General features: G+C 35.2%; 1 protein-coding gene across 1 annotated transcript in view; it reads left to right on the plus strand.

Annotated features, from left to right (window-relative positions):
- Positions 1 to 20,334, plus strand: part of ADGRV1 (adhesion G protein-coupled receptor V1) — a 279,799-nt gene that overhangs the window by 4,559 nt on the left and 254,906 nt on the right. The window lies entirely within an intron of this gene.

The following is a 20,334-nucleotide window of genomic DNA, read 5'->3' on the forward strand; positions in this document are numbered from 1 at the left end:
TGGTTGGGTTTTTTTTTTGTTTTTTGGGTTTTTTTTTTTGTTGTTGTTGGTTGGTTGGTTGGTTGGTTGGTTTGGTTTTGACTTTTGATTATTTGCTGTAATGATTATCATAGATTCTTTCTAATTTTTAATGGATGCCTGTAAAAAATTCAATCAACAGTGGTTACTATTTCATATGTTTTCCCTGAGTAAAGTAAGGAAACTTTTCAGTATTTATCGTGGTTTTGTCTGAGGGAATATTTGCACTGTCCTCAAGTCATCTCATATGTTTTCAATTTATCAAGCATTCAGAATTTGTTGGCTTTTGTTTTCTGCTTTCTCTAGGTCTCAGTTTTGGGGAATTTGATTTATTTAGATCCTCTTTGGGTTTCAGCATTGTTTTAAAATGCAGAAACCAGGATTTATGCAATTTCAAATATCCATCCCCTTAGTGCCATGTAGAAAAGTAATTCCATCACCTCAACTACTTGTCACTAATCTGCTGTGGATGTATCTGAGGATGTTTGTTTTCTCTTTCCCAGTCACAGAATCACATTGGACACTTACGGTGACCTGCTTCTCTGCTTGGGTTTCTTCAGATGAAAATGATTCAGAAACCCTTTATTTTAGCTTTGAAAGTATTCAGCAGTGTTAATATGACTTGTCTTGATGGAACCAACTTAACCAGGTGAGTTGTATTACTGTGGTACTCTCATTGCCTTTCCACTAATGTTGACATCATAAACAGTGTTTTGTATTTACAGGGAGTATGTGTTGATGAGATCTATTTTTAACCCTTGTTGAACTACATAATACAAATATTTTCACGTTTTCATAATGAAATTTTGTGATGGTGACAAAAGATACTTGAGTCTCCACATCTTCCTCTCTTGCAGTTATTTTTGGTGATCAGTGTGATTTGTCCTAAGAGCCACACCAGGTAAGAATTACAGGAGGAGTGGAAAAGCTCTGATGACTGCAACTGACTTTGGTACACATTGGCATAAAAAAGGTACAAAATGCTGCTGGATCCTGGGCCAGTGGGGCAAACCTAAGGCTGCTGTCAGCTTCTGTGTGGATCCCCCTCCAGCAGGGATGCCTGCAGGGTACATCTAGCCTGAAGGAAGGGGATATTCACTTTTGGATGGGTGAGTAAAAGCAGTAAGATCCGGTCACAAATGGAGATAAAATCCTAAAGTAGCTCCATAAGTGCATTGTTGCTTTGTAACTATGCATTCGGTAAGGCCAAAGCCTGTAAACCTATATCTTTCTGAGCTTGCTGATATTACAACCCTTTAAACCTGCTTATATTATATACCATATTGACAAAAAGTTGTATCTTAATTGATACAGAATTTCCTCACTCACAAATTTCTACAGTGGATGTATTCTATATTGGTACATTGTTACCTACAGCTACAGCTGAAAAAAGCTTTCTCTGGAAAACTGTCCTTTGATGTCATTCCGCTGAGTGGGAAAGTGCCCTCATACTGGCCTCGGTACCCCTGCAATCCTGTCAGCTCTGCAGCTGCCTCTGCTGTTCCTACCATGTGAACAGAGGCCTATAGGCAAGGAAGAGTGTTCTCTGAAATATCCTAGCATTACTTTTGTCCTTTGTTTTAAGCTGCTTTTGGCTGGAATAGTGATATATGCTGAGCAGCCTTTTTTCAAAGGAGAGGGAATAGTAGAAGGGAGTGCTAGCAGGACCTGGGAGGCTGTCTCATGGTAAACTGTCTCATTCAGAGTAATGAAAAATCTTTTATATAGAAACAGGTGTGACATCTCCAGCCTGCTATATTGACAAATATTTGAACTCTGTGTTTAATGTGCCTTCAATTTTCATATATATAAGGACATGGGAATGTAAATGAAACTGATGGATTAATACTCTCTGCTCCTGATATTAGTAATAAGTAATAATATTGTAGTTGTAAACATCTTACTATGTTTTCTTTCAAATTTTCAATATAAAATTGATCACAACAAAAATATATATAGCTATTTGTAATCTCAAATACTTATCAGTATACTGCTTAAAAAATGGTTGGTTTTCATACAAAACATGTTTATTTCAATTTTACCTCTGTTGTTTTTAGATAAGTATGGTGTATTTTAACACATATGAAAGTACTTGTAAAATAAATCATCCCATTCAATTTTTTAAAGCACTTAACATATGATTACAAATATTCAGTTTATATCAAATACGAGAATGATCTAGTAGAAACAGACTCTTTGAAGGGAGCATTTTCATGAATTTTAAAATAGATTCCTCTTACATTGTTTTCTTCCAACTTTTTTCTTTCTGTTTGATTCAGCTTCTATACGGGACAGCAAAACACGTCAGAAACCTTTAAGTTCTTTCAGAGAGTATCAGGCATGGGAATGCAAATGCGTTACCAGTAATCTTCATCAGGAGAGACAGTAACATAGGCCACATGGCATCACTAAAGTGTTTACAAGGTATTAATATGTCTACAGTGACAAGTTGTGTTCAGTGGGAAGCAACAAGGAGTTTGTTTTATTAGTTTTCCTCCTCCCTCAGGTAATAAATCTTAAAAGCTTCAATATTTATTCAATGAAATGAATGGTTGAATCGTTCTGGAGAGGGTCTGACAAGTGAACAAATGCTTCCATGGTTACATTGAGCTATGTGGTATGGTTACTGAGCTTTGCTAGTTTCCTCCCTCTGCCACTGAAGTAAAATAACAAGCCACAGGGAAGCACCACACATGGTGAGCTTAAACTAGAAACAACTTTAAAAGATCGAGTTAGCTGATCTTATACAGATTTTAAACAATATGGGGTTTATTATTTTGTACTCTCTGCCCTAAACATGCGTTTCAGTAGTTTCTCCTTCATATATCACTTTCCCATGGAATGTTTTATTTCTTGTCTGAACAACCTCTCTTTTCAATTTGGAATACCATAAATTAAAAGACCATGTGAAAATGTGTTTCATAGCACTGTTACATGACTTATGTTTTTGTAGGAATATTTATATATTAAATGGTGTGTCTGCATCAATGTGGGCATCTGCAATACCTAGACAACAAATAACACATCATGTCTATAACTTTCACATGTAGTTACTTTAGGAGGCTTTGCAGTATAAACATAATTAAGTGGTTTTATTTTTAATCTGCTTGCATTTGAGTTACTCAAATTTTAGGTGTCACAGGGAATAAATTATTAAAAATGCATAACATTGTAGAAAAAAGCAACACATGACAATGACATACAACTATTTCATTAGAAATAACATTAAAAATGTTGCAGATCAAGCATTATATTAGTAGAAAGAAATCCTGAATGTCTTCAAAGCACAAAGTGTAAATGAAATGAAAAACAGATGTACTGACAATAGTTACATTTTTTCCCTTAGAGACCAACTCCAAAATAAGCACATTTTCCTCTGTATTAGCACTGTTCTGTTGTTTTCTCCTCTGTGTGCTTGACAGTCCTCAGAAACAGCATCTCAGCATCAGAATGCTAAATTGCTTCAGTGCCTCTTTCTAGAGTCAAGTATGAATGCCAGGATTCCACACAGCCAGGAAAATAAATTCATAAACATGGAAGATAGTGACTCCTGGGACAAAAATCTTGGTCTTAAAGCTTTCCATTGAAAGTTTGTATTTGTTGTAGGTACTTAATTTCACAGTTACTCAAGTAATTTGTCTTTGATCTTGAGGGGGGTGAGGTTATCAATTAGAAAACATTTCAACATTTCACTTAAAAAAGAAGAGTCAATTCTTAACTTGAAAAACATAGGGGATTTTGTGTCTCCAAAAACATAGGGGATTTTGTGTCTCCAAGTAGTTTCCAAACAGAATGCCAAGTTGTGAGTTGGGAAAGCAAATTAAGTTGTATGCAGCATCTGGAATCTTCTTGCTTTTATCTTTAAATAGTCTTTGAGGACTTTGAAATTAAGAGCAAATTAGATGCAAGAGATTATGGAGAGGTTTTAATATATATATTACATCTTACCTTCAGAAAAATGGGCTTTTGGTAGCCATTCTATTTGAATTTACAGTCTAGTGCTTGGCATGCTCAGAAGTTGTGTGTTTTGATGGATATTTTATGAGAAAACAACTTATTTGCTGGATAGGTTCTACATTGTCAGTGACATGCTGCAAACGAAGAGCTGAACACACTTGAAGAAACAAGACTTTATTTAGCAACAGTAACTGCAAAATAGTAGCAGCAGGCAGCTCTTGACAAATTCTTATCTCGCTGTTTCTCCCTGTGGCACGAGCCAGTAAACATACACTGTGGTTTGAAATGAGCTATGTAACATTGCAAGACCAAACCAACCCTTCACAATGACATTCTCCTTGCATCATTAGAGTGACACAAAATTACCTAAATTGTCTCAAAATGGCATGATGGAGCTTGATCACCCAAATCTAAGATGCACTAAGTTGCAACAAAGCAGTTGTTTTCTCATAAATTGTTTATTTTTAGTTCCGTTTAATGTATTTAAATTAATATTTTTAAAAAGCAATGTCACTTTTTGTGGAAGTCTTGTCAAATGAGAGTTCATTAATCAAAAATTATGATTATATGGATAGTGTTTCTGCTGTAATGCCTGTTAAAATATAGCAGCCTTTAATGAGGAGATGCTAGGAACCATTTACTTTTTCCTAATAATAGGAATAATTCAATTTTTGTTATAAGTTCTTTTAAAATGTTAACATCAGCCTGCTTTAGCTGCATGCAAGAAAGGAGCTCTACCATAAAAAGTAACCTTTACAAAATTGATCATTGGAAGCATATACAAATTAATGTTTGTCCATTGAAAAAGAGCACAATGGGCTTGGAAGTTCTCATTTTTCAGTTTCTTAAATCCTGGACATTTTTATAAAATAGAAGATTGAAGTCTGATTTTACCTACATATGTCTGCACATGAACTAGTCTGGCATAAACCGCTCAGTCGGAAGCATAATACTCAAATTTTTTCATTCCGTCTTCTCAGTTTACGAGCATTGTTTGCATTTGTCTATTTTTTTCTCCTTCCTGCATGTGTTTGTTTATTCATCAGGAACCTATGCAGTAAAATCAAGATTATAATATTAAAGCATTTCCAGCCCAACAAAAGGATGTGGTAAATTTCAGTAAAAAGAGCAGTATAAGTGCTTGGCATCAGGTGACATTTGGCAGTGGTTGTGCATTTCTCTGGCATGGGGTAGCTGGATAGGAGTCTCCAGAGAGTGCAGGTGGAACAACCAAAAAGTGATCAGAAACCTAATTTCACATTTTGAAGAAGAGACAACCTAGCTGTGATCCTAAGCTGCTATGGGATAGCAGCTCAGAAACCTGCTAGTACAGACTAGTCAGGCTGTGAGATAAATGCACCCCTTTGGTATAAGTTTTGTTCGGTTTTGCCCTCTTCTGAGGCCTGACTTAGCGTAAAATACTATGCTACTAAAGTAATGTTCTATATTTCTGGCTGCTGTTTCTTTCAATACTTCCAGTTGTGGTCCCTGGTGTGAATCACACTAAATAATAAGAGAGAAAAGGGGAATGCAACCTAGATGTAGTAAAACAAACAAACATCTGTACAGAAACAAAAATCAAGCTACAGCTGCACATGCACAGGGAAGGATATTAGTGCTTGTGGCCGTCTCTAGCCTGCTCTGTCTTGCAAAAATGCTCAGCATCATGGACCATCATTCAAAGAAAATCCACTCAAAAAAGCTCCCCCCCCCCCAAAAAAAAACAAAACAAAACAAAACAGAAAACAGAAGAAAAAACCAAAACAACTGACCAACCAAAAAACCAACCAACCCACAAAACAAAAACAAAACAAATCAAACAAAAATCCAGACAAACAAACAAACAAAAAAAACACAAAAAACCCCAAACCAAAACAACCAACAGCTGACTACCAAGACCAAGTGAATTTCTTGTAGGAAGATACTTTATATCTTGTGATTGGTCTATGAAGAAAGGAGCAAGATCAGCTTCAGTGTCTGCCTATAGCTGGTGGATGTTAACTATTTTTGAAGTGCATCATATTGGAGAGATTGATTTATATGTAAGAGGCAAAAATAACTTGTCTGTTATATCATGCCAAAACACTGATCTATGAAAGAGCTATGCACATGCTTATTGTTCCTCATTCTGAGCAGCTGAGCCTGCTTCAGCTAAAGCACCAGAAAAGGTGATAGATAAACCTAGATGCCTGTGCAGGACCAAAATTTTTTGAATCTCTTTGTTTGGTACTTGCATCCAAATAAGTGCTTAGCCCAGAATTCTGAACTTTGGATGTTGCAAGTGAAAACAAAGGTGAATTTTAGTGGCATTTATGAATAGATATTTTATTATAGCATTTATTTTTGATTTCTGGTATTTGTAGATTAAGCTTTCAGTACCTCACTGAAAATCAAATGCACTGATGTAACACAAAAATTTTCCTTAATAGAAACAAAAATGTGAAGAAAATAGACATGCCTGAAAAACCTTTGTTAGATTTTTTTTCCTCTTGCTCCTTTAAGTCATATGTTCTTTCTCAAGGATTTGTTTCTTCTTCTAACTCCCTCTTCTGTGGTCTTTCGTAAGATGCCAATGAAGGGAAAAGGCAAGGTTTCAAAACAAACAAACAAAAGGGAGTCCATTGTTTCTGGTGCTTTTAGTATTTGTTTACTTGCAGCAGAGCCATTTTTTGCTTAGAGAGTTTCAATGATTTCAAAACAAAAGATATCCAAACAAACAAAGAAGTGAGGGGTGTGCTTAATACACCTTATTTACTGCTTTTATTGAAAAGAGAAGTTAAGGCTGACCTGGAGGCATAGTTCTGTGCAATGCCAGATCTGTTTTAAGTCCAATACCAGTCCTGATTGTTTGTCTCTGACATTTGTAAGGGTTGGGAATGCAATGTGGGCTGCATGCTGACTTGTTAAAAGTGTATGTGGAATGTTTGATATAAATCATAATCAGCCTTCAGCTGCTTGACAACCATCACTGATAAAATCCTGTGGGAGCTTCCTCTCATCCTCAAGTGTAACAAAAGGAAGCACAAATCTCTCGAGTGGTATGATGAAAATGAAAAAAAGTAATCAGGAAATCCTCATGGTTTGAGAGGAAACGTGAAGTACTACGTGTTGAGTCAGAGAGCACAGCAAAAAGTACAGTCATTTTGGATCTGAATGTAGTTTTGTGGAAAGAGCCCATGAGAATAACCATGTGAATTACTGAGGCCAAGTCTGAGTTCTCACTCTTCCTTAGTTTTCTAGCTCAGTAATTAGCAATGTTTAATGTGCTCAAGTCTTCTGTAATTGAGAACTAATGACTGCCAAGGCAGCCCCTCTGATAGCTGGTGGGAGGCGAGCTTTGTACAGAAACAGGATGAAAAGAGGGAAACATAAAGTATAAGCTGAAACAAGCAGAATAAAAGATAAAAATAATCTTAAACCTTTAGTATTCTTTCGGCCGGTTGATCCAAATAGGAAAAACAATATGGTATCTACATTTTGAAGCTGAAATATAATAAAAGTATGGTATTGAGAAACATGCTATTTATCTCTCATGCTCATACATTAAGTTCTGCCTGATGCCAAATTCTGCACTAATTGTAATGCCCTTTAAGGGAATGCTTCTTGGTTGTGTGATGGTGGTGTTTTTTTTTTTTTTTTTTTTTTTTTTTTTTTTTTTTTTTTTTTTTTTTTTTTTTTTTTTTTTTTTTTGTGTGTGTGTGTGTGTGTGTGTGTGTGTGTGTGTGTGGTTTTTTTGTTTGTTTGTTTGTTTGTTTGGTTTTTTTTTCTTTTTGACAGATAAAATGGTGCTGGTGCATGTGGATTATGCATAATAAAGTATTGATCAAAAATATGTTCACATATAAACCCAGGTGAACTAGTGCAATAAGTGATTAAACATATAAAACAGTGTCTTGGCGTCTTGTCTTATCAAACAGAACAACCTGAATTCCTTTTACAAGCATAGTTGTTTAGATGAAAAAAATACACTTGAGGTTTTTTTAAAAAAGAGAATTTTTATAATGTTTGGTGAATCATCCCAGTATTTCCTCCGCTCCTACACTCCTAAGAACTGGACTTTGTTCTGATCATTAATGTCTACTTTTCCATATGCATATTAGATTATTTATGCCTTTATCAGTTATACTGCAAATTTTTATTTGTCAACATTGATTTTCTCTGTAGCTATATACAGAGTATATAGAGAGATTCTTCTTACCTAACAAAGCTAGGTGGTAATCTGAAGTTACTATTTGGACCCTCTCTTTGTTCAGGGGAGGGAAATAACCACCTCTTAAAAGCAGTTTATCCTATTCTGCTGTGAGTCCACACTAGAGTGGATGGCTTGTTAGGTGGAATGCTTCTGCATTAAAACATCATTTTTTATAAGCAAAATTCTTCTTAGTAAAATGCCTATAACTAAGTAATTTTTCTAACATTTCATCATTCTCTAGCATCTTCTTTGCCTTTCCGTGTTTGTTTACATTATTCCCAAATCATCATAACTCAGTACAGATTGATGTAGCGACCAGGCTAATGTCATCAGAAGGCATAGAGTGTTCTAGATTGTGTGTTGGTTTTGTCTGAATACTTCTGTGCTCTATTTATTCCTTCTATCCTTTATTGGATAAGAAGAAGTTTTAATACTTATTTGCTATTAAGTTGGAGAATTTGGGGGCCAACACTGACAAGATCTGAGCATTGTCTTTGTGTCTTTCTTGTGGCTCAGGATTTGGTCGGGATGGTAGTGACAGTTAAATGTGAATTTGATATTAGCTAGAGTCTGGAATGCTTCATCTAGGATTGGAAATTGTTTCTTTAACAGAGAATTGTTTCTTCATACAGAGCACCAAATAGCTGTGAATTAACATGAGCTGAATGTTCGGGTGCCACCAAGGACTTGAATCCAAAATCTGTCATAATCCAATAATAAAACCTGTCAGTTTAGCAGTGCAGAGTAGTACAACAGTGCAGTCCAGGCTGAGTGGAAGACCTGCCAAGGCGCTGGCGGGAGGGGCTGGCTTTATCTCAACTACGGCAGTGTAGTGGCAACTGCTCGGCTTTGAAAAAATTTTGTCCTCTTCCATCCCACCCCCTTTTATCTCCACAGCAGTGGAAAGGCAGCAGCAGTCAGGAGAGGGAGGAGAGTGCTGGACGCTGCGCAGAACAGAGGGAGGAGTAGGAGACGGGAATGCATAATGCGTGAGTGACAGAGGGCGCGCAGGCGGCTGGCGGAGTCCAGAGGACGCGGATGTTCCTGTCCCAGGGTCCAGGTGCGTTTGTTGTCCCTCTCTCTGAGGCAGGAGTTGCTTTGGAAGCATCCTGTATCAGCGGCAGAGATGTTCCCCGTCCAGCCCAATGTTCTGCAGACAGCACCTGTTGAGGCAGGGACGGGCTTTAGCAGCGGCAGACGCTGAGCCTGTCGCTCATCCATGAAGGGCTGCTGCAGGGTGACAGTCTGCTAAGGTTTCTGTTGTTCCAGCAGCTTCTCTTTCTACTCGGTAAAGCCGGGCAGGTGGAGACAGTTGTCTTTCCAACGGAAAATCCTGTTGTCAAGGGACGCTATCAGGATGCAGCTCAGTCTGAAGCCGACAATTTTTGACTCTCAAAAAAGAAAAAAACGTTGGCATTTTAAATTAGGTGGAAATAGAAGGGGAGGAGCTGCCTATGCACTGTATTTTAAAGGAGAGCGAGTTGAAAGTAAAAATTAATTTTTCAAATCACTATCTAATAAGGAATGAGTTTTAAACAATAATTATTATATGACATGTAAGTGATTACAATTAGAAATACTGCTTCTGCTTCTTGCTTTTGATGTGTTGATTTTATATAAGACATTGCATAATTCATTCTTGCTAACCCAGATAAAGTTAAGATCAAATATATATGGAACTGCTTGCCAAAAGTCGGTTATTGTTTTTTAATAAGTCTGTAATTGTTTTATATTGCAGATGTGAAATAACATGTGATTTAAAAAAAATCTTATTCTTTATGTAGAATCCAGAAGTGTTTCCTTTTTTTTTTTTTTTTTTTTTTTTTTTTTTTTTTTGATAGTACTTTACACATGTTTTCTAGAATAGGTCTTTCAGTTATGTACTAAGTATTTTGGGACTCTGCCATGAGGGCAGTTTAACAGCTGAAGGTAGAATGGGATATATTTAATTTATCTGTCCCTTAAGCCTAGAACAAGCTTCTCCTACTAAACAGATTTCAGGATTTCCATGCTGAAAGATTGAAAAGAACCAGATTCCTGAGGAAATCAAATAATTTGAGGCATAATAGATTTAGAATTAGGCAAATATTTAATAATATAGGCACTACCACATTTCAAGGGTATACAATTTCTAATTGGTGGTTATTATTGTTATTTATGTTTTTATTGGTTTTTAAAGCACAGTTTTTTGCTTTAGCAGTTTTTTAATGCACTTGTTATTTTAATAGCTTTAGATGAAGAAATCAATGATGTTTACTAAATTTACATCTGAGCGAATGAATTAACTCTGATTATGGGAGCACATGCTTATTAGATGGTAAGCATGGTCTGTGTCCTGGACACATGAAAATCAATGGGTAAAAATGGTATCTGTTTTTGTGAAGACTAGTGCTGGGCAGCTTATCTGTGCCGTCAGCATTTTTAAGGTTGGAAAACAATTCTTGATGAGTTTCAAATTTTTGGTGCCAGAGAATGAGATTGATCCTCCTGCATTCAAATCTACTGTGCAATTCTTCCCTGAGAAATTGTTGTGAGCTTTATTTGAAAGAAATTTTCAGAATTGGGTCTAAATCATAGCCTGTATTAAAATCTCTACTACCCACGGAATTTTGTTATTTCAGCTCATTATTATCTTCAAGGGGTTTTTATTTGCTTTGGAATTCCTTTTAAAAAAAAAGAATAGGGTGCTTAAATCTACAAATGCTTACATGAATATTTTAATTAGCCCATAAATATGATGACTGAAATTAAGGTATTGAAAAAGCTATGAAAGTATATTCTTTTAGCTGTGTAACACTAAAGGAGAATACCACTACAGAGGTCTTTGACGATCTCATTCATTGGGCAGCAGTGATTTATAGCAATTTGTGAGAAAAATATTGATGACCTACAAATCACCTTTGATATTGTTACACAGTTACCATAGTTGTTCAGTACTGTCACATGGTAACAATGAGGGGATTTTTAATAAGCATGGTTTTTAAAGTGGCCTATAAACTTAACAGAACTTTAATTTTAGAATGTTTCATTGAAAAATTGGAAAAATATATTCTTGCGTCACAGTTTGAAGAATGAGAGATGTAAAATTTGTCTCAGCTATATCTGAAGTGTTTTAGTCCAAAATGTTTTTAAAAGCATTGGAACAGTAAAATTTATGTATGATTCTTGCTATTATTTGAGAGAGGGTATCTGATGCAATTTAGCTAAATTTTATTTCTGAATAATTCCAACCTCTTCCAGGGTGTTCCTGGTATTGGGTCAATTTAGTTGTTCACTAAGAAAAACAAAAATGTAGGTATGCAAAAGTAAATAAAAAGAATCTGCTGAAATTATTTGTTCATGGACTATTAGGTCTTGACCTTCTAAAAATTTTATGACATATATAATTATTTTTAAATGTGTAATCCTCTTGATCAGCTGTACTCATTTGTGGAAATTGTGCTTGCTTTTCAACTCTACAAGACTGGCCAATTAACGTATGGCAAATTTTGTATATACACGTGAATATAACTGTTCTTTTCTTCTGCAGAAATTAGCATACATGTGTCTAAATGCGTCTCTCAATATGTATTATGAGTCTGGTGCTCTATAGTATCTCCATCATCAAATTGAACTTTACAAAGCGACTGCCATCAGTTGTAAGCATTGTCATAGTTCCACAATTTCAAGAATTATGTCTGTCTAATAGGAGTTACATTACTATTTCATAAGGAGAGGGAAAAAAAAAAAAAAAAAAAGAGATTGACAGAGGAAAACAACATTATTTTATTCAGGAAAAAGAAACGCTAAATCACAAACGATTTCACAAATTTCTGCGAAGTCTCACTTGCTTAAGTCACTTTTTCGGTAAAAAAATTCACTGGGAAATGCTTTATGTAAATAATCACTTCCAAGATTTAGCTTACTCTATGTATGAGAACTTGAGGCAGTTTGCAGAAAGAATTTTCAAACTGTAAGTTCTGAAATATGCCTCAAATATGAAAAAAAAAAAACCTTTCATAGTTTGGCTAATGAGTGTTTTCTATAAAACTAAAGTTGTTGTAGTTTCTTGTACTTAATTTGTAAATGTGAATGAAGCTTGCAGTTAAGTATGCTGGTACTTACTGAAACACAGGCATATTTGACAAATTAGGTTTATCTGGTGAAATTAAACAACAGAGAAGATTCTTTGCATGTTTATCACAGTTTTTGTGTTTGTGGATTTTTTATCAGGACAGAGGTTTCTCTAGAATGTAACAGCAATATATGGGGTTTTTTATACCATGAATTTTGTTTATCTAATCTTGTATCTTGTATGAACTCATTATATTAAAATACAGTTATGTCTTCCATTTTCTGATGGCAAAGGAAACTTAGTCACTTATCCTGGACTGGTCCAATATGTTACCGCTCTGAATTGTTTCAAGCTTTGCTTCATTAAGGATTTAACATGGCCTTAATTCAGCCATCTGTTATGGGTTTGGCAGGCCAACAGATCTGAGGTATTGGTAAGGGCTTTAGAAATTTCCCACATTTTTAAAGGTTAGGAAAAGAGCTACCTTTATGAACAGATTTTGAGTAATTCTCAGCAAGACAATGGTGCAGAAGTGGGATAAAAAATGCTTGTCATTCTCTGAAGCTCAGGGTCCCCTGTCTGCCTTTAGCTTTGCTGAATGGCAATTAGCATTTCAACCAGCCAATTTGGTTACATGCAATGAAGTACTTGGGTGTGTAATTTGCTGCTTTTGGCTTGGTGCTGTTGAGAACTAGCTTTGTGTAATCCTCTCAAAGCACCTTTCTTTCCAGCATAGTTATTGTTGCTGGTCTTAAATAACTAATCAACAAAGAAGTTTCCTTGTCTTGGACTGCAGGGCGCCTTAGAAGAATGAAAAGAAATACCCAGTTAATAAGGGAATGATTATAATTATTAAATAGTGATTATTAAATTGTGACATGGGTTAAAAGTTTTAGAAAGCCAAGCAAAGCAGAATACATGATAAAGGTAATATAAGAAGGCTTTGCATTAGGAGTTATCTTCACTGAGAATAAATACTTTATTATGTATTTTATCTAAAACCAGATTGCCCAGATTTAAGAGATTAATCCTCAGTGTAGATTAGAGTGAGGGCCCCATGCTAATCATCTTTACAAATTACACAGATGTATTTTTACTTCTATAGAAAGAAGTCTTTGGGGGACTTTGTAACACAGAGGTTCTTTAGTCAAGTCAACAACATTTGTTGCAATCTAATGAAAAAGTAAAGCATTTTACTGCAGAAAAGAACCTTGTTTTGCATACGCCTTAAATTATTGTATTTAATAATATGCTTTTTTGAACTCAAGAAAATCTCACTGATTTAAGTATTGTAATAATTTGGCAACACATTAAAAATTCTGTTTGGCTTATATGTGTGTATTAAATTGTAAGAATCCATTGTGGATAGCTACCATTCTGTCAGTGTACCTGAAACAATGCCATCTAATCCTTGCCATGAGGCTTAATTTTGCTGTTCTGTACCCTAAAGTTTTGGGTTTTTTTCCCTAGCAATAAAATTACATATAAAGCACTGCTGCTATTTTTAGTTTTAAGTATGAAAAAAATAACCCAGTACTGTGGAACTGTGTACTGTGGAAACCCAGGATTTCTTTTTCTGATATATACTATATATTCAGGCCATGGAACTTCATGCACAGCAGATACTATGTGTATGTGAAACTGTGATAGTTTTGTCCTCAGCTGCCAACAAATATTCTCAACATTTGTTAAGTTAGAGTGTTAAGGACATGCAAGAAACCTCCAAAGCTGAGATACAAATGGAAATTATTGTGAAAGATCTCTACTGTAGTATAATAAATGGCTGATTTGCAGTGAAGCCTGCTGACCTTCATCAGCTGGATCTCTGGTTCCATATGTGTTAAGAGCCTGATCCTGTGCCATGCTCAGTCATACAATTACAACTGTGAGCTGGGAGTGCTAGGCATCTTAGTGGGGAGGTCACTTCATTTTGATGTAGTTTGGTTGTTGGTTTTTGGCTTTTTTAATCCACTTGCTTTTTAGTGCAAAAACCAGTTTGAGAGAGGGTATGAGTGCTTCATAACGGAAGTTACAGTTACTTGGTGCAAAATACCTAGGTAAAAAGCTAGCCCTGGTTCTGGAATACCCGGTAAATTAATTTCTGTCAGTGAAAGATGTCTACTGTGTTCATTAGAACTACATGGGTGGAAAATGATTTCCAGTGTGGAGCTGAAAACTGAGTATTTACCTTTTACTTAGACATACATTGTAAGTAGGAATGTTCAAAAATGTCTTGCTTTTCACAGTATGTAGTTAGACCTATATATGGATAGATTCTTGTCAGTTGCATGAGATAAATTGAAAGTTATGCAGGTGAAGTCAGTGCACTTTAACATTCAGCAAATTCAGATCTCTACTATTGTATTTCTTAACATTGTTAATTAGCATATTTCAGCCAAAGTTTATTTACATCAGACTCTGATCTCTGTTCTAAATTTAAAGTAACCTTAATAGCTCCAGGTTGTTGCATTGGGAGGTACTGTGGGTAAAAATAATCCCGATCTTATAGCTAGTCAAAATTATTTCCTGGTTTGACATGAAAATTATAAAGTAATTGCAAAGTTTTGTAGAAGATTTGTGTTATCTCTGCTTGCTGCTAGAAGTACTAGATTCTTCAGTGCTTGAGAGTTTTGCCCTTTATTCCCTGCTCAGAATTAGAGCAAGTGGTTACCTCAGAAATCTCTAGCATTACCTGGCATAAGAGATAACATTTGGTTCTTCAGTGATGATTATTTGTTTTGGAATGTAAAAACTAAGAATGCAGTTTAGATCCATTCAAATTATTCTAAGAAATTGAAAAGAAATTGTGAGAAAACTTGCAAGGGGTACTCAGGACTTCTTAGACTTTTTAACTCTGAGTGACCTCTAATAACAGGATGAGGTGATTTCGATTTCTCCTTATGCCTCTGTCTTGGCATCACCTTTACTGCTTTATGTATTGGATTCCTGGCTGTGATGATAGATGTACCTTTCTGACTAGTAAATATAAATATAGTGGCAGGCAAATTAAAGATACTTTCTCCCTTAGGAAAAGATGTCTATTTTAAAGGGTGCATGTCTTTTCCAAGAGAGGGTAATGGAATGAGAAAGAATTATTATATGAAGATGTTCAGGTAGCATTAAATTCGCCATTCCTAGTAATACGTATGGTAATAGATAACAAGATTTAAAAAAAAAAAAATATTGCAATTGTTAGAAAGAAAGTGGTGAGGGGAATAATCGACTGATGTCAGTGTTATTAATTTCAAATGGAGATGAATCTTTTTAGCACTTGATATGCTGTGGTACTGTTCTGTCAAGGCAGCAGTAGTGACTAAGGAAGTAGGCACTGAGATCAAAAACTTCAGGACATTGAAAGCTGATCAAGGGATTTTTAGTACCTAGTAGTCTGGATTTGTGCTTTGGTTAGCCCTTTCCAATGTTAGTAATAAGAATTGGGAATGTCAGATATCTGACATGCCTTTGTAGTAAAGAGAAAGACAGGAAAACATGTAGAAGAATGAAAAACAAAAGCATTGGGTGACACTGAAGAATGCTCATGGAAACTGGTGAGACAGACTCTGAAACTATTAGCATGGTCCAGGGATACACACAAAGTCAGTAATTTTCATTTTTCATTTGCCTTGAAGCAGGTTGAAGGCAAAACAGGGATATAGGTGGATACTGTTTTGAAATAGCACCTTTAGAAAACTCTCTTTTCCAATCTGTATTAGAGTGAGAGACTTACTTATTCCACATCTAAACAAGAAGCCCAAACCAAAGAAGGAAGAACAACCAGAAAAGCAGGCTTGGGTAATGTATGCTATCCATATGCTGGGTTTTGTTGTGTCCTGGTTTTTTATATGTGTTAACTTTAAGGCAAGGGAAAAAAAAAAAGTCTGAAATAAATTTTTTCTCCTTTAATTTGGAACCTTGATAACATAGAAAGGAGAATTTTAGTAAATCAAAGATTTTATAACCCCTGCTGCTTTCCTAGGTTGTTCTCCAATACTGTTGTAAATGTTGAAAGGTTCTGAGAATGCTTAAAATAAAAATGCTGAAAATATGCAGAGTTTTAATGTTTCTACAACAGGTGCAGCACTGACAATGACCTTGTGAAACTTCTTGCTGTGTGCTGTTCCTGTGTACTACAGAGAATCACCACTTTTTATATATGAAAAAGAGCACATGTATCTGAATCCCATTGTATTCAGCCAAAGATGCTGCTGGGTGCTGACATCTCTGCTATGAATAGACTTCTCTCTGGCAACCACTGATATCCATACTCAATGCAAAGTATTAGGCATAACAGTTTTTCAATGTTTGACTTAGCTGCGTATTTGTAATCATGGGGAGTAGACAAGCACAGGCAGTGAAAAGCAGACTTACTCTTGCTTCTCTGTGTCTGTGGGCTTTAGAAATACAGTGAGTTGTGTTATGATGGTCAACTGGTAAATCAGGTTGTAGCAGCTAGGTAGGAATGGTGCTTCTTCAGCTCATTGCTTCTCCTGTAAACAGCAGTGACAACTCTGAGGTAGAGAATACTTAATCCCATGTTCCATCTGCTATTTTGTTTGTGAAATCTCTCTCTTTTGCCACTTCCCATTTCCTGTCTTGCATTTTATGCTTATTTAATTTCAGATTTTTAATCTGGACTGTCCTTTCCCTTCTTGATTTCTCCATGTTTCATTGGGCTATAGATTCCCTCATACTTCAAAGAAAACATCCAGGAATTCTTTTAATTTTTAACAGTTTAATTTATTAAGTACAGAAGCTGGTGTAAAAATCTGCAGAAAAGACCATTCATTCTTTATAAACCTTCAATTCTTCATCTGAAATTTGTTACAGAAACTGAGTGGGAACAGCAAGCTAATCCTGATGATTCACCCGTTTCATAAGCCTACCTTGGCTCTAACTGGACAACAGATTGAAATGCTATCCCTTATATAAATTGTGACAGTATTGTGGAAATTACTGTGTGGAATCAGTATATGATTTGTTCGATTCTACACTAGTATTCCATATTTTAGTAGAAAATACAAATGTGCTTAAAAAAGTGCCATAAAATGCATACTATAAGAAAATGTTGGGGATCATGACTCAGAATTGAGGTAGATTTCTTTACTTTTTAAAAATGATACGGTTGAAGAATGGGATTTTTTAAATTTTAAAATCCTTTAATACCATTAAAAGGTCTAGACTATTATTTGAAAGGGATGGTTTGGTTTTGATGAAAGAAATTTTTATTATAAATCACTTAGAAACCTCATCTAGGCCTCAGTACATAGCACTGTTTTAAACTGCCACTGATACTACAAATGTTATTTGAAATAGCATAAGTCAGAACATGACAACAAAATAGTTAATCCATTGTACATATTCTAAAGATGAATGATGCTCTATTTCTTGTAGTTGTTATAAAAACATGTCAATGACTTTGGCTCATTAACTAATTTAACTAGAATATCTCAATATTCTGGATGGAGAGAAGTGAACTCAATAATATTTAGCTGAAACAGAGGGGAATACTTGATCACCAAATGCATGGTTTACCAAAATTTAGCAGAACAAAGACTAGCATTTCAGCTTAATTTAAAAAACAAGTTACAAATTAGAGTCACCAGTGGTTTAATGGGGTGAGGGAAGTAAGGAAGGGTCCTCTTGTAATCCCTGGTCTTGCAAAGGCTTCTCCTGAATGTTACACAATATACTTAATAAAGAACAAATTGTGTTTCCATATAAATTTACGTAGAAATTTAGTGCACAAACTGAGTTCATTTTTAATAAAGTGAAATACTGGGACCTATAATATGTTTTCAGCTGTTTGAATAAATTTGTTCTGCATTCTCTTAGTCTTGATATATTTTTAGTGTGGTATTTTTATTACATTACATCATATCAATTTTTAAAAAATCACAATTTTAAAGGTTTAGGTTATATAAACAGAGTAAAAACTACTTCTGGCAGCCTGTGCAAAGTAAATCTTAGTACAAATAACGTAACAAGGATGGATACACACCAGCTGAATAATTGATGGTATGATTGTGAAACTTCTCTTGTTCCTCAGGAGTAATCCTATAGTTTTAGAATGCTCTTTAGTAGAAGTAATAGAATTCACGTAATTCTAAACTTTGTAATCTTGCCCTCAAGGATCATGTTTTCAGTATTATTTACTAGAAGCATGTACCGTGGGAAGATACTGGCGAAGTCTTTGGCAAGGTAACAGCTGAAGCTAAAAGGTCAACAAATTCCTCAGTTTTGTATGGATGATGCCTGCATCTGCAGACAGTGTAATTATGTGAGAGTTTACAGAAGTTACAGCTTGACGTTTTGGGGGCTTTGTGTGTGTGTGTGTGTGTGTGTGTTTGTTTGTTTGTTTGTTTGTTTGTTTGTTTGTTTTTTCCCAAGAACAGTTCCACATAAAATTAGAAAAAAATACCTTGGAAGTGCTGATAATTTTAAATCCCAGGGGGCTTGTGTATTTATGCATTATTTTTGCTTCCCACTGTAAGTTTTTTCTGCATTAGAATTACTGAATAGATAGACATATGAGAATCAACCATTATTTCTATCAGGCTGTTACACAATGTATTCCCAGTAAGAGCCATGGATGTCTGTGAAGCTATGCAGCTTACTGTGTGACATTTTTTTCAGAAATAATCAGACACTGTTCAAGTGGGTGGTGAAAAGAATAGCTGTTTTCCTAGAGAAAATAGTTAGTTCTGGGTTTTTTTCACTTTTTTATTTTGTTGTTGTTGTTGTTTGTTTTGGTTTTTTGTTTGTTTGGCTGTTCTCTCTGTGATGTTCAACAGATCTAGATTAATTTATTGTTACAGGTAATTAAGATCAACTAACATTGCCAATCCACCACTCTCTCCTTGTAGGCACTCTGAAAAACTCTGCTAGTATTCTTGTCTGTACTTCCAGTTTATACGTATTTAATAAGCTGTGTGGATCTTTTTGTTCTTTTCCTTGCCTGAAAGCAGTTTATTTCAAATCCTCCCAACATAAAATTTATCCTTGCCCAGACAGAATTTGTTGAAAGATGAATCAATGACATGAAGTCTTTCTGAAGCTCTGTTAGTTTCAGTGGTATGAAGGCTATTTTACTCTCTGTTCAGTCCAGGATTAAAACCATATGACTACAAACATAAAACATTCAGAATATGTGCTGGACCTCAGTTTTGATTCAAATTTGACACACATTTTACAAAAAAGTGTTTTAATGTACCCATGACATTTGCTGTTTTAGAGATAATTTATGACTAAATATTCATAACTACCACTCTAATTAAATAATGAGAGCAAACTGCTTTGCAAACATGTCTGATCTTAAATGTTAGTAATATGCAAATATTAATATAATATGTTCTGTACAGTTTATACAACTGCAATTGACCAGATTTGTCTAGTAATTGTAACACTTGGAAGGATAATTTTAAGCAAAGTGACATTTTATTTATATATTTATTTACACAAATACTGCTTGTACCTTTTATACAGAATTTAAAAAAAGTAATAGGGTAAAATAGTGATTACAGATTAAAAGAAGCTTGATGAGGGAACTAATTCAATTAAAGTTTGGTATTGTAATGCATTTTGGTGTTTAGAGCACGGCTTTGTTCTCTTGGTTGTTTCCAAAACTTGTAAGATCCTTATGATAGCAATCTGCCCTATCCAGCATTCACATTCTCAGTTCCAGTCAGCACTGTACAATGTACGCTTCTGCAGAACAATGCAATCATTTGAAATTTGTTGTACCAGACTCTTTTAAAAGTTTATCTTTCACAGTATCAACACCCGATGACTTCACTGGAACTTAAGATTTTATTTTACATCACAAAACTGGACTCTGATGTAAGAGAAATGGAGAATATAAGAGAAAACCTTAGTTTTAAGTTTACATATCTTAACAGAAAATACTAGATTTTTGCAGAAACAAATAAAAATCAAAGTCTGGCTGTACAAAGATTGCAGTAGTATCTCAATTGTTCTCAGGGACTGGAACACATGAAAGGATCATGGGATAAGACTCAAGTACGTATGCAAATGTGCAAGGATATTTCATGGTGAATAAGGTGTCAGAAAATAATCTGTAAGATGACTGCAGGTATCCAACCCTTCACCCTTTGTG

The sequence above is a fragment of the Hirundo rustica genome, chromosome Z (assembly GCF_015227805.2).
Source record: "Hirundo rustica isolate bHirRus1 chromosome Z, bHirRus1.pri.v3, whole genome shotgun sequence".
NCBI classification, from domain to species: Eukaryota; Metazoa; Chordata; class Aves; order Passeriformes; family Hirundinidae; genus Hirundo; species Hirundo rustica.